The sequence below is a fragment of the Symphalangus syndactylus genome, chromosome 5 (assembly GCF_028878055.3).
Source record: "Symphalangus syndactylus isolate Jambi chromosome 5, NHGRI_mSymSyn1-v2.1_pri, whole genome shotgun sequence".
NCBI lineage: Eukaryota > Metazoa > Chordata > Mammalia > Primates > Hylobatidae > Symphalangus > Symphalangus syndactylus.
The window spans coordinates 153,190,720-153,215,347 of NC_072427.2; the positions used below are offsets into that span (position 1 = coordinate 153,190,720).

General features: G+C 39.2%; 1 protein-coding gene across 20 annotated transcripts in view; it reads right to left on the bottom strand.

Annotated features, from left to right (window-relative positions):
* ADIPOR2 (adiponectin receptor 2) overlaps positions 1 to 24,628 on the bottom strand; it is a 98,386-nt gene that overhangs the window by 49,866 nt on the left and 23,892 nt on the right. For 4 of the 20 annotated variants that reach the window (XM_063639936.1, XM_063639938.1, XM_063639937.1 and 1 more), the window contains 2 exons: positions 11,019 to 11,061; positions 5,123 to 5,284 (listed from right to left, as the gene is read on the bottom strand). The exons of 5 other annotated variants lie outside the window; for them this stretch is intronic. The gene's annotated coding sequence lies outside the window, so the exon portion shown is untranslated. The remainder of the gene's footprint in view (positions 1 to 5,122; positions 5,285 to 11,018; positions 11,062 to 24,628) is intronic. 11 more of the 20 variants (XM_063639944.1, XM_063639930.1, XM_063639926.1 and 8 more) reach the window with 4 other exon arrangements.

Consider the following 24,628-nt stretch of genomic DNA (forward strand, 5'->3'; position numbering starts at 1 on the left):
CAATACTTTGATAATCCCCTAACAGGCCTCCCTATCTTTTACTCTCATACCTGCAGTTTCCTCTCTTTATTTAGCAGCCAAAGTGCTCTTTCAAACAGAAAAATCATGTCACTCCCCTGCTAAAATCCCTCCAGATTTTATTCCCCATGCAAAAGGAAGCCAAATCTTTACCATAATTCCCACAAGGCCCTTAAGTATTTTGCCCCACCAACCTCTCCAACCTCAACTTATAAAGCTCCCTAATTGACTCACTATTCTTTTGATCTTTTTCCATACCAATCTTAGATCAACATCAGGCCCTAGAAACATGCCTGGGAACTTAACTAGCTAACTATCCCTTACCATTTAAGCTCCCAGGTAAAAGGTCACCTTTTCAGGAAGCCCTTATCTGACCACCCTTCACACTAATCATTCTAACACTTTCACGGTTTAATTTCCTTCATAGTCCTTATCACTCCCTCAAATATTTATTTTCCAATTATCTGTCTTTCTCAACTAAACCACCAGCCTCTTACATGTCAAATCTTGTCTTGTTCACCATACGTATCTAAAACAGGATCTGTCACATAGTACACACACATACATATGTAAAACAGGATCTGTCACATAGTACACACCCACACATATCTAGAACAGGATCTGTCACACAGTACACACCCACACATATCTAGAACAGGATCTGTCACACAGTACACACCCTCAAGATCTGCTTAATGTGTAAACAAATGAAGTTTCTATCAGAAATTCCTTGGTGGTGTGCACTGACTGTAGCCTCTCAAAATTCATACGTTAAGTCCTAACCCCCAGTACTTTACAATGTGACTGCATTTGGAAATAGAGGCTTTAGAGAGGTAATCAAGGTTAAATGAAGTTACAAGGGGGGTGGGGGGGCTAATCCACTATGACTGATGTCCTTGTAAGAAGAGACACCAGGGAGGAATACATGCCCAGAGGAAAGGCCCTGTGAGGACAGAGAGAAGGCAACAATTGCAAGCCAAGGAAAGGGCTGATAGGAGAAACCAAACCTGCTGACATGTTGATCTTGAAACTCTAGCCTCCAGAACTGTGAGAAAATACATTTCTGTCATTTAAGCCACCCAGTCTGCAGTACTTTATGGCAGGCCTAGCAAATCAACACACTTGGCTTTCAACAGAATAGCACATCACTTTAGCATTTTTCTGCGGGAATAACTGAAAAGTTACATCTAAAAGTTTACCATTCAAGGTAGGCATCATCATAATCCTTTATACAGCCACTTAAACTTTTTTTTTTTTTTGAGACGGAGCCTCGCTCTTGTCACCCAGGCTGGAGTACAACGACACGATCTCAGTTCACTGCAACCTCTGCCTCCCGGGTTCAAGCAATTCTCCTGCCTCAGCCTCCTGAGTAGCTAGGATTACAGGCATGTGCCACCACGCCCGGTTAATTTTCTGTATTTTTAGTAGAGACGGGGTTTCACCATGTTGGCCAGGCTGGTCTCGAACTCCTGACCACAGGTGATCCACCCACCTTAGCCTCCCAAAGTGCTGGGATTACAGGTGTGAGCCACTGCACCCGGCTAATTTAACTTTTAAACATATAATAAGGAATTTAAGGAAGCTGCATGTGTGACTGAGGTCATAAAAAGTCAGTGCTCATAACACTCTAAAGAAGGCTCAACAAACTTTTTCTATAAAAGGCCAGATTATAAATATTTTAGGTTTCGTGGGCCACAAAAAGTCTCTCCTACAAAAAACTCAACTCAGCTAGTGCAGCACAAAAGTGGTCAGACAATATGTAAATGAATTAATGTGGCTGTGTTCCAATAAAACTTTATTAACACTGAGATTTCCATTTCATATAATTTTCATTGATCTATCACAAAACATTATTTTGTTTAAACTATTTTTAAATGTAAACACCAATCTTTGCTCATGAGCCATACAAAAACAGGTAGATACCCAGGGGCTAGCTATAGTTTGCTAACCCTGCCCTAAGGCAATAATTTTACTTTCAGAGAGGGAAATCTCAAGGCTTCTCCACATAGCTACAATTCACACAGCATCCCAATGGCTAGACTAGAAGCATATGCACCTACCTGTGTAACTACCACTATAATGACCTTGACCCATTGTTTCTTATTTACTTGTGTCTCCCATTAGACTACACACAGAGACATAAAGGCAGAGAGCAGTACCTTAATCATTTTTTATGTTCAGAGCTAAGTAATGTTCCTGATGCACAGTAAATTTTCAACTATCTTCTGAAATAATTCATGTTTTACCGTTCTTCGACTTAAAATTCCTCTTCCAACTGCACTACTGCCCCTCTAAAATAAAATTTTTTGAAGTTTTTTAAAGTTATTTTCCCAAAAAATTTTATGGCAGCATAAAATTATCACAAAAGAAATTTTGCTGAATATAATGACTCACACAAGAAATGTTATTCTTTGAAAACAAATAATCTCCCCAAATACATTTAACAGATAGACTTTTTGTTGTTATTAATTAATGCTCCTGTTAATTCTCATTTTCGAGAAAAATATTCCTTTGTTCTTCAAAGGAAATATAAATCAATCTAAAAATTCAGTCCCAATCACGATAGAGAAAAATATCCAAAATGGTTTCTTCAACTAACACAAAAAACCTGTCTCTTAAGCATACTCACTCCTTTAATAAACATGTGTGAGGCTGACAAGATAGTTTTGAGTGGAAAAGTTCATCCACCTCCAAAAAGTGAAAGAAGGCCAAAGGGGGACCAGCATAAACCACTAGCAATTCAAGATAAGATGGTCTCTGCTGGCTGGAGAATTCATTTAATTACCTTTATTTTATTATTTTAGGCTCTGGAATTCTGCCAAACTCTCTTTAAAGAAAAAAATAGGAAGAAGGAGAAACTCCTTGGGGAAGGAAAAAAATGAATGGTTTTCTCTAAAATGAGAAATTACAGGGCTTGTGCTTTTCTGGCTCAATACGGAGTTAAATTTACAAACAAACCACAGAAACTACTAAAACTTTTTTTTTTTTGAGACAAGGTCTCACTCTGTCACCCAGACTGAGCACAGTAGTGCAATCACAGCTTATACTGCAGCCTCAATTTCCCAGATTCAAGTGATCCTCCCACCTCAGTTTCCCGAGTAGCTGGGACCACAGGTACTACCACCATGCCTGGTTAACTTTTTTTTTCTTTTTTTTTTTTGTAGAGACAGGGTTTCTTCATGTTGCCCAGGCCGGTCTCAAACTCCTGGGCTCAAGCGATCCATCCATCTCAGCCTCCCAAAGTACTGGGACTACAGCAATCGCTACCACACCCAGCCATAAACTACTAAAACTAAAAAGGTAGGAGTACAAGAGAGTAACACCTTAAAATCAAATCAAGTAGTGGTAATGCTGTGACACTTATTCCCACCCCTGCCTTAGTATGTAGAAAAGAACCAATTATCAAAAAAAGGGAACTTGATACATGGCAACTGTAATAAGTAATTGACAAAATCTTAAATTGGAAGCATGAATATGCAAGGAACAGGAGTGATGCTGTAAAGGGTCAGTCTGGGCCGGGCGTGGTAGCTCCGCCTGTAATCCTAGCACTTTGGGAGGCCAAGATGGGCAGATCACTTGAGGTCAGAAGTTCAAGACCAGCCTGGCCAACATGGTGAAACCCCATCTCTACTAAAAATACAAAAAATTACCCAAGCGTGAGGCTGGGGCAGGAGAATTGCTCGAACCCAGGAGGTAGAGGTCACAGTGAGCAAAGATCACACCACGGCACTCCGGCCTGGGCAACAGAATGAGACTGTCTCCAAAAAAATATATAAACAGTCAGTCTGTGTGACAACTACAGGAAGATTAGCAAACAACTCACTGGTGTACTTTTTTTCCAAAATTTCATTAAGGGTTTTTCTATCTGGTAAACTTGGAAATGATCATAAATAACATGAAGACAACAAACTACCAATTCTAGAGGGAAATGACTTAATTTGAAACACACTCAGCAGAAAACCTAAACCGTGATAATTAACATGTATTTTCCATATGACAATACTGTAAAAAAAAAAACAACAACCCACAAATAACTTCAGTCTTCTCTCAAAACAAAAGAACTTCAACTATAAAAGGTACATTGAGATGTACGTAAACTCTGTATCTGAGGAACAAGTATTTGGGCACTCTGCAAATATAACATATACAGGCTACAATTTCAAACAGCAATAATTACATATTCCTAACATAAATATATGCTGTCAGGTGCCTATTATCTCATTTATTCTTCATAACAACCTGAAGGATTCAACACCTCATTTCTACAACTAAAGAATTCAAGGCTCACACAGTTTGTGCAGGGTTGCTCGGTCTCATGGCTGGTAAGTAGAAGAAAAGTTCAAATTCAGGCCCTTCTGGCTTTTCACTCAGCCATAATGCCTGGTGGACATGAAAACAGGCCCATCGTGTAGACACTAATTCTGACCAAATTTTCTGAATCAAAAATAAACTACATGGAAACTGAACAACCTGCTCCTGAATGACTACCGGGTACATAAGAAATGAAGGCACAAATAAAGATGTTCTTTGAAACCAACGAGAACAAAGACACAACATACCAGAATCTCTGGGACACATTCAAAGCAGTGTGTAGAGGGAAATTTATAGCACTAAATGCCCACAAGAGAAAGCAGGAAAGATCTAAAATTGACACCCTAGCATCACAATTAAAAGAACTAGAGAAGCAAGAGCAAACACATTCAAAAGCTAGCAGAAGGCAAGAAATAACTAAGATCAGAGCAAAACTGAAGGAAACAGAGACACAAAAAACCCTTCAAAAAAATCAACGAATCCAGGAGCTGGTTTTTTGAAAAGATCAACAAAATTGATAGACCGCTAGCAAGACTAATAAAGAAGAAAAGAGAGAAGAATCAAATAGACACAATAAAAAATCATAAAGGGGATATCACCACCAATCCCACAGAAATACAAACTACCATCAGAGAATACTATAAACACCTCTATGCAGATAAACTAGAAAATCTAGAAGAAATGGATAAATTCCTCAACACATACACCCTCCCAAGACTAAATCAGGAAGAAGTTGAATCTCTGAATAAACCAGTAACAGGCTCTGAAATTGAGGCAATAATTAATAGCTTACCAACCGAAAAAAGTCCAGGACCAGATAGATTCACAGCCGAATTCTACCAGAGGTACAAAGAGGAGCTGGTACCATTCCTTCTGAAACTATTCCAGTCAATAGAAAAAGAGGGAATCCTCCCTAACACATTTTACGAGGCCAGCATCGTCCTGATACCAAAACCTGGCAGAGACAAAACAAAAAAAGAGAATTTTAGACCAATATCCTTGATGAACATCGATGCAAAAATCCTCAATAAAATACTGGCAAACCGAATCCAGCAGCACATCAAAAAGCTTATCCACCATGATCAAGTGGGCTTCATCCCTGGGATGCAAGGCTGGTTCAACATACGCAAATCAATAAATGTAATCCAGCATATAAACAGAACCAAAGACAAAAACCACATGATTATCTCAATAGATGCAGAAAAGGCCTTTGACAAAATTCAACAACCCTTCATGCTAAAAACTCTCAATAAATTAGGTATTGATGGGACGTATGTCAAAATAATAAGAGCTATTTATGACAAACCCACAGCCAATATCATACTGAAGGGGCAAAAACTGGAAGCATTCCCTTTGAAAACTGGCACAAGACAGGCATGCCCTCTCTCACCACTCCTATTCAACATAGTGTTGGAAGTTCTGGCAAGGGCAATCAGGCAGGAGAAGGAAATAAAGGGTATTCAATCAGGAAAAGAAGAAGTCAAATTGTCCCTCTTTGCAGATGACATGATTGTATATCTAGAAAACCCCATCGTCTCAGCCCAAAATCTCCTTAGGCTGATAGGCAACTTCAGCAAAGTCTCAGGATACAAAATCAATGTGCAAAAATCACAGGCATTCTTAGACACCAATAACAGACAAACAGAGAGCCAAATCATGAGTGAACTCCCATTCACAATTGCTTCAAAGAGAATACCTAGGAATCCAACTTACAAGGGACGTGAAGGACCTCTTCAAGGAGAACTACAAACCACTGCTCAATGAAATAAAAGAGGATACAAACAAATGGAAGAATATTCCATGCTCATGGATAGGAAGAATCAATATCATGAAAATGGCCATACTGCCCAAGGTCATTTATAGATTCAATGCCATCCCCATCAAGCTACCAATGACTTTCTTCACAGAATTGGAAAAAACTACTTTAAAGTTCATATGGAACCAAAAAAGAGCCTGCATTGCCAAGTCAATCCTAAGCCAAAAGAACAAAGCTGGAGGCATCACGTTACCTGACTTCAAACTATACTACAAGGCTACAGTAACCAAAACAGCATGGTGCTGGTACCAAAACAGAGATACAGACCAGAACAGAGCTCTCAGAAATAATGCCGCATATCTACAACTATCTGATCTTTGACAAACCTGACAAAAACAAGAAATGGGGAAAGGATTCCCTATGTAATAAATGGTGCTGGGAAAACTGGCTAGCCATATGTAGAAAGTTGAAACTGGATCCCTTCCTTACACCTTATACAAAAATTAATTCGAGATGGATTAAAGACTTAATGTTAGACCTAAAACCATAAAAATCCTAGAGGAAAACCTAGGTAATACAATTCAGGACATAGGCATGGGCAAGGACTTCATGTCTAAAACACCAAAAGCAATGGCGACAAAAGACAAAATTGACAAATGGGACCTAATTAAACTAAAGAGCTTCTGCACAGCAAAAGAAACTACTATCAGAGTGAACAGGCAACCTATAGAATGGGAGAAAATTTTTGCAATCTACTCATCTGACAAACAGCTAGTATCGAGAATCTACAATGAACTCAAACAAATTTACAAGAAAAAAACAAACAACCCCATCAAAAAGTGGGCAAAGGATATGAACAGACACTTCTCAAAAGAAGACATTTATGCAGCCAAAAGACACATGAAAAAATGCTCATCATCACTGGCCATCAGAGAAATGCAAATCAAAACCACAATGAGATACCATCTCACACCAGTTAGAATGGCGATCATTAAAAAGTCAGGAAACAACAGGTGCTGGAGAGGATGTGGAGAAACAGAACACTTTTACACTGTTGGTGGGACTGTAAACTAGTTCAACCATTGTGGAAGTCAGTGTGGCGATTCCTCAGGGATCTAGAACTAGAAATACCATTTGACCCAGCCATCCCATTACTGGGTAAATACCCAAAGGACTATAAATCATGCTGCTATAAAGACACATGCACACGTATGTTTATTGCAGCACTCTATTCACAATAGCAAAGACTTGGAACCAACCCAAATGTCCAACAACAATAGACTGGATTAAGAAAATGTGGCACATATACACTATGGAATACTATGCAGCCATAAAAAATAATGTGTTCATGTCCTTTGTAGGGACATGGATGAAGCTGGAAACCATCATTCTCAGCAAACTATCGCAAGGACAAAAAACCAAACACCACATGTTCTCATTCATAGGTGAGAATTGAACAATGAGAACACATGGACACAGGAAGGGGAACATCACACACCGGGGTCTGTTGTGGGGTTGGGGGAGGGGGGAGGGATAGCATTAAGAGATATACCTAATGTTAAATGATGAGTTAATGGGTGCAGCACACCAACATGGCACATGTATACATATGTAACAAACCTGCACGTTGTGCACATGTACCCTAAAACTTAAAATATAATAAATAAATAAATAAATAAGAACACGTGGTTTAACTAGAAATATATTTTCCAAACCTGTAAATGTATGTATTCAAAAGATACCTTTTAAAAATGGAATTTAATGACTTACAAAAAAGAAAGAAGAAACTCTGATCCAATAATTGTACTGATAATTAAGAAAAATAAAGAATGCAGGTCTCAAGAGTTTAACTGCTCTCAGGGTTATATCCAGGAGCATGCTGTCTCAAAGGAAGCCTCAGTTTCTCCACCTATATATAAGGGAGCATCTGTGAATGATAATCTTAATTAACAACATTAAATATATCTTTAGATTGTACCACAGTAAGATAAAGTCAAGCCCGTGTTAGCTACCTGTACCTAAGAACCTCAGTAAACTATTACATAAAGTTCTGAAGTAATCAAGAAGATCCAGATAGCAAACAGTGATTTTTGAACAAAACCAACAGTAGGGAAGCTTACTACCACTTCAAAGAACCAGTGAAAAGTTGTTTGTTTTTTTCTAAGTAAAATTACACAGATAACTGGTGCTACTCTTGTCTGGAAGGTTACAAAATAAACTGCAGCAAACCTCCACTGTAAATCTAACAAGGTTTCCCATTGTGAAACCTTACTGCATATCAAGAATTATCTAAAATGGCCTTGATCCCAATAATTGTACTCTTTACTGTTTCTCCTTGAATTTTATCCTAAAGCAATACAAAAGGGAAAAACTATGCACACAAAAGTATTTATTAAGGCGGGGGAAAATGGAAGCAATTAATGAGTAACAGAAAAATAAAAAAAGTACATAGTAAATTCATTTTCTCACTTTAATATTAGGGAGCATTCAAAAACAGCATGAAGATTGTTTATGGTATCTTAAAACATAAAACAAAATTATTACAACTAGATAAAACTAAGTTTTACAACTATATAAAAGTGTATGCATAAATACAAAAGTTAGGCATACAATTTACGCAAATGAGTTAAAAACTTATGTGCACACAAAAACTTGCATACAAGTGTTTATAGTAGCTTTATGCATAAGTGCCCAAACTGGGAAGCAACCAAGATAGTCTTTAATAGGTCAATGAATAAACAAACTGTGGTACACATCCATACAACAGTGTACTATTCAGCAAAAAGAAATGAGCCCTGAAGCCATGAAAAGCCATGGAGAACCTTAAGTGTATATTGCCAATGGAAAGAAATCAATCTGAAAAGATTACATATTATATGACTCCAATTATATGACATTTTGGAAAAGACAAAACTAAGGAGACAGTAAAAAGATCAGTGGTTGGCAGGGATTTAGGGATGAATAGATGAAACGCTGAATATTTAGGGCAGTGAAACTATTCTGTGATAACTGTAATAGTGGATACCTTTCATATATGTGTCAAAACCCACAGAATGTACAACACACAGAGTGAACCCTAATGCAAAACTATGCAATTTAATTAAAAATGTATTAATATCAGCTCATCAACTGTAACAAATGTACCACACTAATGCAAGATGTTAGTAACAGGAAACTGGTGGTACCAAGCAGCGGGTAGATATATGGGAACTCTGTACTTTTCACTCAATTTTTCTATGATATAAAAATGCTCAAAAAAAGTCTAAGCTTTTTTTAAATAAACTTGGTATCTTTTGTTTTTGTTTTTGTTTTCAGACCTAGTCTCACTCTGTCCTGCAGGCTAGAGTGCAGCAGCTGCACGATCTCGGCTCACTGCAACCTCTGCCCTGCGGGTTCCAGCGATTCTCCTGCCTCAGCCTCCCAAGTAGCTGGGATTACAGGCACACGCCACCACGCCCGGCTAATTTTTGTATTTTTAGTAAAGACAGGGTTTCACCATGTTGGCCAGGCTGGTCTCAAACTCCTGATCTCAGGTGATCTGCCCAGCTCGGCCTCCCAAAGGGCTGGGATTACAGGCATGAGCCACCGAACCCGGCCAAAAGGAATAAAATTTTGATATATGCTATAACATGTACGCTATGTGAAATAAGCCAGACACAAAAAGACAAATGCTATATGACTCCATTTATATGATACCTAGAACAGGCAAACTGATAGCGTCAGGAAGTGTAATAGAACTTACCAGGAGCTGGGAGAAGAGAACAATGGGGAGTTATTTGTATAATGCACACAGTTTCCGACTGGGATCATAAAGTAGTTCTGGAAATAGGTAGTGTGATGATTGTACAACACTGTGAATACAACTAACGCCACTGAACTGTACCCTTTAAGATGGTTAATATAGTAAATTTTATGTTATGTGTATTTTCCCACAATTTAAAAAAAGGAATCTGGCCCAGCACAGTGGCTCCCAGAACTTTGGGAGGCTGAAGTGGGAGAAAGTTCGAGACCAGCCTAGACAACACAATAAGATCTCGCCTCTACAAAATATTTGCCACACAGTGTCACATGCCTGTAGTCCCAGATAATTGGGAGAGTGCGGGAGGAGGATCGCTTGAACCCAGGAGTTTGAGGCTTCAGTAAGCCATGATCGCAACACTGCACTCCAGCCTGGGCAACGGTAAGACCCTGTCTCTAAACAAACAAATAAAATAAGGAATCTGAAATATTAAAATGTATGTTTTATTGTTAGCTTTGTCACAGTATAATACCCTTCACATATATGCAGTATAAACAAGTTTTTAATAATAAACAATTTTCTTGTTGTCACAACAGCCCAGAAACTTTTAATCAACCTGCATTACATGTAAGAGAGCTGATAACTCAGACTTTTACATAATCAGCCTACAGTTTCAACTTGCTTCTCTTCCAAACTTTTAACTAAGGAGAAATAACTTTTTAAAAAGTTATAATTTGCTCTCCCTTCCATTCTGTGCTTGCTTCTCTTAGTAGAGGTGCTAATGAGCCCAACTGATGCTAAAGATTTCATCTAAAAACCAAGATAACAAAATGTTAGCTATAACAATATAGAGGGCTGGTTTCTACTAAAGTAGAATTGATTAAACTGTTTCAAATAATGTATCTCCTAAGATTTTGAGAACACTAAGAGAAAAAAATGCTTACCAATCACAACTTTTCCCCCTAAGCTTTCGTTTAAAAAAAAAAAACTTTAATACCCCTAATAGTGATTATAATTACGTGAGGTCCTAAGGGGTATATCTAATTATCTCTCAAGATGCCTAAGAATTCCCCCAGCTAACCAAATTAGCTTGAAATGTAAATGAGAATCACATCTCATATTCAGGAGTGACAACATAATGTAATATTGTTGTAATACAGTCACTTAAATGATACATTAACACTTTTCCCTTACCTTTTTGTGTGTGTGTTCCCTTCCAGTATGCCTTTGTTCTTGGCTAAGGATCACAAAATAATTAAACAGTACCATTAAATAGGGTGCATTCTTATCCTGCCAGTTCATTCATTCATTAATTTGCTCAAGCAACAAAATTTACTATGTGCCAAGTTTTGTGCTTTTCCCTGATTTCTTACTGCCCAGTATTACAAAATAAGAACTGATTACATAAATGATATTTTTCTCTCCTAAGAAATAAACAAAAGGGATAGAACGTAAAGCAAAATACAGGAAATTAAGAGGGGGCTTTTGGGGAATCAAAACTAGTTCATTAACTGATGCCAACTATTAGGGATAGGATAAGAAAATAATTAGAAGTTATCAAAAAAAAAAAACACTCAAAAAAAAAAAAAAAACTGGCTGAGCTCACTGGCTCACGCCTGTAATCCCAACACTTTGGAAGGTCAAGGCAGGAGAATCACTTGAGTCCCGAAGTTTGAGACCAGCCTGGGCAATAGAGTAAGACCCTGTTTCTAAAAATAAAAAATAAATTTAAAAAATTTTAATAAGTATATTATTTTTTAAAAGCTTTATGATAATATAAGATATATCCCTTCCTATGGCTATCATTCTATCATTCCTTAAAGTCCCAATGAAACAGAAGGCTCCCTAATATTTAATAATTTTTAAACTATATTCTTTAACAATAAGAAGTTATGACAAGTCAAGAAAGTCTAGAAATATTTCCTTTCTCCAAAAACTACGTAACACAAAAAAATACACAAAAGCCAGTATTCCAATATTTATTACAATATAATTCTAGGAATGGAGAAATTAACCTCAGTCCTGATAGCTTCCAGTATATTCCAAGAAGAATGGGGAAGACCAACAGTCTTGATGTGCAATATCATTACCTATGATGATGATCTACTGACAAAACATTCAAAGTTTACAAAGGGAAATTATGGGTAGAGGGGGAAAAAAGATCTAAAGCACGCAGAACCGAAGTATTAACAATGAACTGTTCTGCTGTACTCGGACAAATGACTGTCTTGTTAAAAAAAAAAAAAAAAAAAAGTGTAGAACCAGGAAAAGTATTTGGAACTGGCTTTACTTTGTTCTAAGATTTTTTAACAGTAAAAGAGAGTCACGATGGAAGATGGAAAGACCAGACTATCAGTATCTGTAAATCAGAAGAGTTCATTTTTATTCTATTAACACAGAAAATTTTCACTGGACAAAATTCTATGAATACTGTATTATATCATGCAGAGCTTTCTTTTCTTTATTTTTATTTATTTTTTTTTTAAGATGGAGTCTCGCCCTGTTGCCCAGCCTAGAGTGCAATGGCGCCATCTCGGCTCACTGCAACCTCTGCCTCCCAGGTTCAAGCAATTCTCCTGCCTCAGCCTCCGGAGTAGCTGGGATTACAGGTGCACACCACCACGCCCAGCTAATTTTTTGTATCTTTAGTAGAGACGGGGATTCACCATATTGGCCAGATTGGTCTGGAACTCCTGACCTCAGGTGATCCATCCACCTCGGCCACTCAAAGTGCTGGGATTACAGGCGTGAGCCACTGCGCCCAGCCATGTTAAGATTTTTTTTTAAAGCTCTGCGTGAGGCCAGGCGTGGTGGTTCATGCCTGTAATCCCAGCACTTTGAAAGGACGAGGTGGGCGGATTTGAGGTCAGGAGTTCGAGACCAGCCTGGTCAACATGGTGAAACCCCGTCTCTACTAAAAATACAAAAATTAGCCAGGCGTGGTGGCGGGTGCCTGCAATCCCAGCTGCTTGGGAGGCTGAGGCAGAAGAATTGCTTGAAACCGGGAGGCAGAGGTTGCAGTGAGCTGAGATCGCGCCACTGCACTCCAGCCTGGGGGACAAGAGCGAGACTTCATCTCAAAGAAAAAAAAAAAATCTAACACAAACAGAAAACAGCTGATAGGAAGGAACAAGTAACTAGAAAGTGTTCTGAGCCCATAAATAGATGTGGAAATCCTACACAAATGTGATCAATGCATTTTCAGCAAGTAGGGGAGCTCAGCTGTCCTTCAATATCTCTGGGTAGCTGGGAAGTGACAATGAGGAAAGAAAGAAAATACACATGAGTTTTCAATTCCTAAACCTCCTCAGTTACAAAGCCCCTCCCACCAGTATCTTTTTTTTTTTGTTTTTAAACAGTGTTCCTGTGTGCATGGGCATCTGGAGCCAGGCCTGTAGGGGACCGCTCCCCAAAGATGTTGGGGGTCTTTCCAGGAAAGTGGTGAGTTCGGAAGTTGCCCTGGTGCACAGGAAGAGAATACCCCAAAGGGCTACTGAAAGGGCCTTGAGTAGGTAAGAATGGGACAGAAACATTCTGGTGGGGAGGGGCAGCAGACCAAAGGTTTCGATTCTTGGAATACACTGAGGCTCAGGTACTGCTGCTCTGGGAGAGGCAGGGGCTGTGGGTGCCAGGGTGCTAGGGAGCACATGTGGCTTCAGATTCCTCTGGAGGGTGGGGATGAGGGCGGCCATGGAAGACTTCCGGAGAGACCAGAGCAGTCTTTAATTAATAAAGAGTATTTAATTAATAATTATACATGTAACGAGTGAATGATTATACATGCAATGCTTATTGGAAAAAGATACTCAAACATACTATACACCTACTACATTTCTCTTTAAAAAGTATGTTCTCACAAACTAATTTATGCTTAGGCACAGAATGACTTATTTCAAAATTTTGCTAAGGCTGTCTTCCCCTTGACAATAATAAAGTCTATTCTACAGACAATGGAATAAAAAACTGTGAAAGAACAGAAATACAGTACACACTTGACCTACATGCTCTAAGAGCAAAGACTCAGGAATCACTAATTCTGCCTAAAAGAAATGGTGAAGGTTTTACAGGAGTTAACATTTGAGCTGGACATTAACCAATGAGTTGGAGTTTGCCAACTAAAGAAAAGGTATTCTGTGCAAAGAAAGTAGAATATCAGGACAAAGAGTGTCAGTTCTGTTCAGAAATTAGAGCATAAAGGATAGATTCAAGATATACTCAAGAGAAGCAATATTTGAATGACTGAATGAGGGTCAATGAAATATAGAAAGATGACGACTCAGGGTTTTTCCATAGGCAGCTGGGTACATAGCAACGCTATTTGCCGAGATGAAAAGACCATAAAGAAGGGAAGCAAATTCAAAGCAGAACAATAATGAGTTTCTTTTTGGAAATGGAGTGTGAAATGACAGAAATGTTCAGTTGGCACTAGGAAACACAAATTTAAATTCAGGAAACAGAACAAACTTGAAAATAGAATTATTACTAGCATAAAAAGTGACACTAGCATAGTTACTGGCACAACAGTGGATAAAATCCTTTAAAAAAAAAAAAAGCTATACAAAGGAGTGAGGACAAGCAAGGATTACTGTGAAGAATTCTGAAAAACACAAAGTATTAGATGATGAAATGAGGATTAGAACCCAGATCTCTTGACTCTCAGTCAAATACAGTCACACCAGGTTGCCTTCCTAATGGGAAAGCTATGGAAAATTAAAAATCCCAACTCAGCCAGGGGTGGTGGTTCACACCTGTAATCCCAGCACTTTGGGAGGCTGAGGCGGGCAGATCACCTGAGGTCAGCAGTTCGAGACTAGCCTGGCTGAGATGGTGAAACCCCATCTCTACTAAAAATACAAAAATTAGCTGGCTCTGGTGGCATGCGCCTGTAATCCCAGCTACTCAGGAGGGTGAGGTAGGAGAATCCCTTGAACCCAGGAAGCAGAGGTTGCAGTGAGCCAAGATGGTGCCATTGCACTCCAGCCTGGGTGACAAGAGTGAAACTCTGTGTCAAAAAAAGAAAGAAAAAAAAAATTCCCAACTCTATTTCTTATACTTCACTTCCCTTCAGTTCATACCTCAAAGGGAAGTTATGCTGCTTAGAAGCACTAAAGTTGCTTAAGTGATACCTCAAAAGCAATTTTCTCTGCCTGAAGAAATTGTTAAACTTAATTGACACTTCTGATCTAGAAATCTAACACTAATCCAGGACAGGTATTTTTTTTTAAACCAACAGATTGTAGGTTCCATAAGGACAAGCATTTATGTTTTGTTCACTGCTGAATCCCAAACTGCAACTGATACACGGTAGACATTCAATAAAGATTTCTTGAATGAATAAATTAATGAATAAACATCACATTCTCTAGGGGGAAAAAAAGAAAAGAAATTAAAATCATTTCTACTATATCTTCATAAATTGGACTTCTCACCAAGACGGATTAGTACAATGTATTAATGTAGGCTTTATTATTAATTTGTGTATTTGTATTATATGGAAAACAAATTTTTAGTAAAATATAATGTATTTTGTTCATTTTGTTTAGTTCATTGCTGGATTGCCAGTCTCTAGAACATTGCCTGGCAAAGAATAAACATACAAGTACTTTTAAATGATGTACTTAGTTTTATTACCCTACCATGCTTGAAACTGACTTTATTGTAGTTTCCTTTAGCAAAATGTAAAACTGTAGGCAATATATAGACTATACATAAATTTTTTAAAATCTTCATTTACTGTAATGTAATAGCATCATTTTACATGTATACCAGTTTTTCAGGGAATTGATTTATAGTCCATTTGGTTTAAGTTTGGGACATTTGGCCAGGCGTGGTGGTTCACACCTGTAATCCCAGCACTTTGGGAGGCCAAGACAGGTGGATCACCTGGGGTCAGTAGTTCAAGACCAGCCTGGCCAACATAGTGAAACCCCATCTCTACTAAAAATACAAAAAATTAGCTGGGCGTGGTGGGGGGCACCTGTAGTCCCAGCTACTAGGGAGGCTGAACCAGGAGAATCGCTTGAATCCGGGAGGCAGAGGTTGCCGTGAGCCAAGATCACGCCATTGCACTCCAGCCCGGGCAACAGTGCAAGACTCTGTCTCCAAAAAAAAAAAAAAAGATTCCATTTTGTATGTATACCAGTAACATTTTGCTTATCTGTTCCTCCATTTATGGACAGCTGGACTACTTCCAGGGTTTAGCTGTTGCCAATAATGCTGCTATGAGCATGGGTGTACAAAGACCCCTTCAAGACCCTGCTGCTTTCAGTTCTTTTGAGTATATACCCAGAAGTAGAATTGCTGGATCTTAGGGTAATTCTATTTTAATTCTTTGAGGACTCACGTTACTGTTTTCCACAGCTTTTGGAATGATATAGTTTGTAACCTTTCAGGATTGGCTTTTTTGCAGTTTTTTTAAAGTTACCCCCACTTTTGTTGTTGTTGTTTTGTTTTGTTTTGTTTTTGAGATGGAGTCTTGTTCTGTCACCCAGACTGGAATGCAGTGGCACGATCTTGGCTCACTGCAACCTCCACCTCTCGCTTCAAGCAATTCTTCCGACTCAGTCTCCTGAGTAACTGGGAGTACAGGCACAGGCACCCACCACCATGCCTGGCTAATTTTTTTTTTTTTTCAGCACAGATGGGGTTTCACTATGTTGGCCAGGCTCCAATTCCTGACCTCAGGTGATCCACCTGCCTCAGCATCCCAAAGTGCTGGGATTACAGGCATGAGCCACTGTGCCCAGCCCTTCCACATTTTTAGAAGGAATTATTTTTGGGAAGAGCTCCTTTGGAGAGGATAATGAGACCTTATGGAACACGCGAAGGAGACAAGATCATTAAACCAGGTTAAAAATGTTCAAGTAAACATGATCCACGTTCGATTCATATGCCATAGATAGCTTTGACAGGTTCTACGTCTTTAACAATCTGCTTATATTCTCTGGGCTCTAATGAGATAGGCTATGATCCAAAATGAACTTCAAGGCCACTGCCTACTATGTCCTAAAAAGTCATGCACAAAGAAGACATAATGGGGCATTTTAAAGTAAGGAGTTTCTATATTTGTGTAACAATTTACAGCTTGCAAAGAATTTTCACATCTCTCATCTTGTAATCCTTCCAAAAATTCTAAGGTAGATTGGATTTGACTAAGATAATAAAAGTTTAAGGAGCATTTTGGTATAATGAAAAGCACTCTGCATCTACAGTCAAAGTGAGTGAGTCCAAATACAGGTTCTACTTGGACTGTCACTTAACTTCCCTAAACTAAGGACTCTCATGTCACAGAAGGAAAAGTATCATCTACCTCAATATTTGTAGAGAGGACTACATAGGGTACATAAAACATCTTAAACTTTAGAATGCACTCAAATAATAACTGTATCCAGGCAAGTATAAAAGTAAGATTCAAATCTGGGCCTTACTTGTGGATACAACCATTTTTCTGCTTCCCTTTTCACAGGAAAATTTCTTAGGAGTCTATTGTCACTGTCTCCATTCCCCAACTTCATATTCTCATTCCATCCTTCACCTGACACTTCTCTACAATCTAGTTTCCATTCCCACTAAGACCACACTTGTCAAGGTCACTTAGGAACTCCTTATTACCAAATCTAGCAGACACATATCAGTTACTCCTAAATATTTATCCCTGGCCCTAAACTCTCACTGAATTCCAGAGTACTACTATTACCTACCACCAAGTATGAAATCTCTACATAGATGTCTAATTGGCACCTCAAACTTAACAAAATAGAACTCATGATTGTCCCACCAAACCTGCTCTCCCCTCCAGTCTTATCCATTTCAGTAAACTGCACCACCAATCTTCCAAGTGCTCAAGTCCTAGGATTTGCCTTGATCACAGGCAGTCAGCAAGTCCTGTTGATTCAGTCTTCAAAACACAGCCCAAATCAATCTATTTTTCTCCACTAATTTACTCTCTGGCCCAAGCCACTACCACCTCTCACCTATACTAATACAACAGCCTCCAAAGGTCTCCTAAATTCTACCCTTGTTATCCTTATCCTCAGAATCCAGTCCTCACACAGCAGTGACAGTAAGCTTTTTCAAAAGGCACTCCCCCTGCTAACAGCCCTCCACTGGCTTTCGTTTACACCTAGAAACTCCTTACTCTGGCTTACAAAGCCCTAAATGATTTAGACCCTGACTATCTCTGATCTCATTTTGCACCACTCTACCCTTTGCCCACTACATTCCAGCCGCACTGACCTGTCTGCTTCTTAAATACTCCAAAAGCTCAAGGGGCTTTGTGTAACATGGTTCCCTATGGTAGAATGCTCATCCCTCTAATCTTTGCCATAGCTGACTCTTTTTTATGAAGATCTCAAAGGTTATCTACTCAAAGGATCCTTCCCTGACCATGCAATGTAAAGCAACCCCTCAGTCTCTCCTTATTACGTCACTTTTTAGTCTCTTTCATAGCACTTGTCTCTGATATTTTTATTTGTTTACTACTGAACTTCTCCCACTAGACTGAAAGCTCCTGAGAGTAGAGACGTTATCTGTCTTCTTTACTCTGTGAACCCTGAAAATTCAAGACAAGTCTCAGTTAATTTTGCAGGCTGGGCACACTGGTTCACGCCTGTAATCCCAGCACTGTGGCAGGCCGAGGCAAGCGGATCAGTTGAGGTCAGGAATTCGAGACCAGCCTGGCCAACATGGTGAAACCCCATCTGTACTAAAAATACAAGAATTAGCCAGGTGTGGTGGCATGTGCCTGTAATCCCAGCTACTCAGGAAGCTGAGGGAAGACAATCACTTGAACCTGGGAGGTGCAGGTTGCAGTGAGCCGAGATTGTGCCACTGCACTCCAGCCTGGATGACAGTGAGACTCCATCTCAAAAAAAAAAAAAACAGTTTATTTTGCCAAGGTTGAGGACACTCCCATGACACAGCCTCAGGAAGTCCTGACAACATGTGCCCAAGGTGGTTAGGGCACAGCTTAGTTTTATACATTTTGGGGAGACTTGAGACACTGATCAATATATGTAAGAAGTACATTGGTTTGGTCTGGAAAGGCAGGACAACTTAAAGCAAAGGCAAGAAGACTCAAATCGGGGAGGCGGCTTCCAGGTTATAGTTAGGTGAGAGACCAATGGCTGCATTTCTGATCAGCCTTTCCAAGGGAGGCAATCAGATATGTATCTATCTCAGTGAGCAGAGGGATGATTTTGAATAGAAGAATAGAAAGCACGTTTGCCCTAAGCAGTTCCCAACTTGACTTTTTCCTTTAGTTTAGGGATCGGGGGCCCCAAGATTTAATTTCCTTTCACAACTCCTATACAGCAGGGGTCCCCAACCCCTAGGCTACAAGCCAATTCCGTGGCCTGTTAGGAACCTGGCCTCACAGCAGGAGGGGCTCGAAAGCTTCATCTGTGTTTACAGCTGCTCCCCACTGCTTGCATTACCACCTGAGCTCTGCCTCCTGTAAAATCAGCGGTGGCATTAGATTCTCATAGAAGCCTGAACCCTATTGTGATCTAGGTTGCACACTCCTTACGAGAATCTAATGCCTGATGATCTGCCACTGTCTCCCATCACTCCCATATGGGACAGTCTAGTTGTGGAAAAACAAGCTCAGGGCTCCCACTGATTCTACATTATGGTGAGTTATATAATTATTTCATTATATATTACAACGTAGTAATAACAGAAATAAAGTGCACAATAAATGTAATGTGCTTGGATCATCCCAAAACCATCCCCTCCACCCCCTGCCCACCAGTCCATGGAAAAATTGTCTTCCATGAAACCAGTGGTATTCCCAGCACCTAAAATAGTGCCTGGCAAAAGTAAAGTGTATTCAGTAAATATCTGTCAAATAAGTCAACAGGAAACTACTATTCACACATCAAAAATAAGTCAGGGATAGAAATGTCTTTCCCTGACCTCCCCAGGCTTATGATACTAACTCCTTTATTCTTTTCATTTGTTTCTGATATAGTATATGTCACAACTTATTGCATTTATCTGTTTACAAGCCTGTCTTCCCCTCTTGAACTATGAAACTTCTTAAGATGGGGAAGCCTTCTTTAGAGTCCACTTTGTATCCACAACACCAAGCATGGTCTGGGATGCAAAGTAAGAGCTCAAAAACCTCTGCTAGGGCCAGGCATGGTGGCTCAAGCCTGTAATTCCAACACTTTGGGAGGCCGAGGCAGGCGGATCACTTGAGGTCAGGAGTTCGAGACCAGCCTGGCCAACATGGTAAAACCCCATCTCTGCTTAAAAAAATGCAACAATTAGCTGAGCATGGTGGTACATGCCTGTAATCCCAGCTACTCCACAGGCTGACACAGGAGAATTGCTCGAACCCAGGAGGCGGAGGTTGCAGTGAGCTGAGATTGCACCACTGCACTCCAGCCTGGCCACAGAGCAAGACTATCTCCAAAAAAAAAAAAAGACGAAAACAAAAAAAAACTTCTGCTGAGTGGGGATGACAGGAGCAGCTAACATGCTCTGAGTGCTTACTACATGCAATAAAATATTTCCCATGGATTATTTCTTTAATCCTTACAACAATCCTGGAAGATACGTATGATTATTTTCCCCATTTGGCAGATGACAAAACAGCTAGAGCAGTTATAATTAACTTATCCATGTTCATATAGTTACTAAATGGCAGAGTCAGATTAAATTTATTCTGCCTGACACCTAAGTCAATGCTCTTATCCACAATGTCTGAATGCCATAAACTGTTCTCAAATAAATGCATGATAGCACTTAAATGCCAAAGCCAAGTATTTCAACACAGATAGTACATTATACTCTATAACAATGTTCGAAGATATTAAGAAACTGTCAAGAAATGGGGAAGAACATGGAGCCTTGCTACATTCCAGAAGCAATAAAAAGAATGATTACAATTGGAGTACTTTCTAAATACTCAGAACCTTTTTGAGTAGAAAAGTCTCAATAAAACAAAACTGATAACTGAAAAAGCATAACTGATAACATGGGAAATGTTCCCAACATATGTTACTAATACGGCCCTTAAAAAAAGGTATAGTTGGTAGCTGAGAAGGAGCAACACCTAGATTTTTAACAGGCATTCTCAAGCCCTGGTGTTAATAAAATCTTAACTGCCATAACACAAAGAAGCATTTCGAATCAAACAGCAGTTTATTTCCTTAAAATTATTTTGAAAATGTAAAGGCAGGCAACATGTTTTATCACTACACTACTTTTTTCCCCCAGCATTAAGTAGACCAACCTTTAAATAAAATCACAAGGAACCCGTCCTAGCTTATCACCCTACCCCACTGGCTGACTTTCCTAAGAAAACAGGAAAATCTCACCATTATGTGAAGTAGAGTTGGGGGAAAAAGGCAGTGAAAGCCTGCCACACTGCTGGTCTCTTATTGTACCCATGGAAAAATACCAATGAGAATCTTCCCAAAGTGATAAAAAGATGACATTTTAATTGCTAAGTTGCTATTTTAGCACTGTCTGCTAGAGAGCAGTCCACTTTAGCCATTTCAGTAATGTTTGTCAAAATTCACAGAACCATACATCTAAAACGGGTGAATTTCACTGAGTGTAAACTCTACCTCAACAAATTTGACTTTCTAAAAAGAGACAAAATACTATAAACATCACAAAAATTTTTTGAAGTCCTCAGTTAAAAAAAAAAAAATCTAAATTTTTGTCACCTCACCAAAGAGTACAAAGTCAAGTTCTAAAGCTTTAAAAAACAAGAAGTTGAAAATAGATGCTGGACTTTCTCTGAGGTTTTTAAGTTTTAGGATCTCTGCTTCAAAAATATGATGATGACCATCCCAAGAAGTGTAACAGTCTTTCAAGAACTTGAAATATCTCGAATGCATTCAGACTAAAAGAAGAGTCACTCTATACCATCAGAGTCCAAGTATCATTATGAAAGAGAGGCTATACACAATACAGCAGTATAAAACTCGAAGGAGAATTTTTTTAAGCCTACATTTTATCATTCAACATCAGAAACATCCAAACGCCCCAAACTTAAACCAAATGAGTTACAAATCTGAAAAGCAGGTATACATGTAAAATGATGCTATTACATTACAGTAAATGAAGATTTTTAAAAATTTATTTATAGTCTATATATTGACTATAGTTTTACCTTTTGCTAAAGGAAACTATAATATAAAGTCACAGTTTCAAGCATGGTAGGGTAATAAAATTAAGTACATCATTTAAAAAATACTTATTATATGTTTATTCTGTGCCAGGAAAAGTTCTAGAGACCAGCAATCCAGCAATGAACTCAACAAAATGAACAAAATACATTATATTTTACTAAAAATTTGTTTTCCTTATAATACAAATACACAAATCTAATAATAAAGCCTACACAGTCAAATTGCTTAGTCCCTAGTGCTTTTCAGAGGCTGAATTTTTTTTTTTCCTTGAGATGGAATTTCGTTCCCATTGCCCAGGTTGGAGTACAATGGCATGATCTCAGCTCACCAAAACCTCCACCTCCCAGGTTCAAGCAATTCTCCTGCCTCAGCCTCCCAAGTAGCTGGGATTACAGGCATGTGCCACCACACCTGGCTAATTTTGTATTTTTAGCAGAGACAGGGTTTCCCCATGTTGGTCAGGCTGGTCTCGAACTCCCGACCTCAGGTGATCCACCCGCCTCGCCTCCCAAAGTGCTGGGATTACAGGCGTGAGCCACCGCGCCCAGCGGCTCAGTGAAATTTTAACCAAACATAAACGTTATGTTCTAAGCAATGTAACCTAAGCAGGGACAACCACTAAAGATGAGGGTATTACATTTTAAAGGATAAAAAGGCAATACTTCTCTTAATATGAGCAGCCCAGAAAATAAAGAAGTGACTCAGAAAATTTTAAAGCACTTTAAACAGTTTGAAAATTCCAAAGTGAAAAACTTCAAGAGAAAAGTGACTCTCTTTCTACTCAAATGCTTATCAACTTAGGACATGAAAAACTTCCAAGTCTTACAACCATTTCTATCACAGTAGGCTAGGCAGATGATCAACAAGTTGACTCATCTCAACTTAACACTAATTTTATTTCTTACTTTCCAGTAGCAGAGCTCATGTTTGAGTGTTTATATCCAAAGTCAGAATATTATCACCTTAACTTCTATTGCCTACTTATTAAGGTTTACTTAAGTTTTTCTTGCTGAATTTGGTCAGGGATCAATTAAAGCATTTTCTCCACATATTCTCTACTACAAAAAATATTCTAGCCATCTCCCATTTGGCAAAAAATCAAATAAGTTTTCCAGTAAGGCTACCTAGTTGGATATAGTGTGTGGTAAAATCACACAAGCAAACGATTATAATATGAAAAGGGCTGGATGAAAAATTGCTAAGGTTTTAAAGAAAATTAACCTTCAGGAAATAAAGACTGAAAATAAATACTGAATAAATAAATACTGAAAATGTAATTCAGGTGCAGTACTGTATTTGGCGAAACCAGATGCATCTTCTAGATGTATCACACATAAGTGCTGAAAGCGTGAAGTGTGAAGAAAAAGGTTTTAAAGCAGGAAATTTCCTAAACTTGAAATTTCATATGCTTTCTGCAATGCAGTTCTAATATAGTTGTAAATGCATTATTTTTTATTCACTAGCCTTTTAGTCAGGAATGTTAGGAATACCATATTACAAACAATCGAAGGTTAAATCCAAACATTATCATCTCTTACATAATGACTAACAGCAATACTACTACTAATCTCTCCTGTGCCAAACTGAAACAGTTCCAGTTTCTGGTCATATTAATAACTACAAACATTTTCAAAGGTTTGCCTTTATCACAAATCCAAAAGATGATATAAAAGGCAATAAACCCATCTTCAATTTCATCCAATTTTTAATAGACAAATGCCTGCATGTATCATCAGAATTACACTGCTCTCAGAGACCACCACATTCAGCAATGCTAACTGCACACAGTAAAGTCTTCAAAGCCTAAAGAACAATTTTCCTCATCTTTGTGTGTCCGGAGTTGGTTCCTTCCAGTGGGTTCGTGGTCTCGCTGACTTCAAGAATGAAGCCACAGTCCTTCGCTGTGAGTGTTACAGCTCTTAAAGGTGGCATGGACCCAAAGAGTGAGCAGCAGCAAGACTTATTGTGAAGGGCGAAAGAACAAAGCTTCCACGGAGTGGAAGGAGACCCAACCAGGTTGCCGCTGCTGGCTGGGGTGGCCAGCTTTTATTCCCTTATTTGTCCCCCTCCATGTCCTGTTGATTGGTTCATTTTACAGAGCGCTGATTGGTCCATTTTACAGGGAGCTGACTGGTCCATTTTACAGGGTGCTGACTGGTCCATTTTACAGGGTGCTGACTGGTCCATTTTACAGGGTGCTGACTGGTCCATTTTACAAACCTCTAACTAGCCACAGAGCACTGATTGGTGAATTTTTACAGAGTGCTGAATGGCACATTTTATAATCCTCTTGTAAGACATCAAAGTTCTCCAAGTCCCGACCCAACCCAGAAGTCCAGCTGGCTTCACCTGTCAATCCCCGCTCTAAACAGGACACCCCAACTGCTGCTGGGAATTGGGCGATGCCCACTCTAGCTACTTCCTGCTGGATAGGGGTAAAGAAGGGGCCCTGCAGTGGTAGTGTCCTCCAGAGGGGAATTCTATAGGCCAGCCAAATCGACAATGGTCCGGCTTTTAAAGCCACGGTAACTCGGGGTTGGGAGGGTAGAGGGGAACAAACCACGGGCGGTTTTTTCTTTCAGATGGGAAACACACAGGCATCAACAGGCTCACCCTTGAAATGCATCCTAAGCCACTGGGACCAATTTGGCCCGCAAA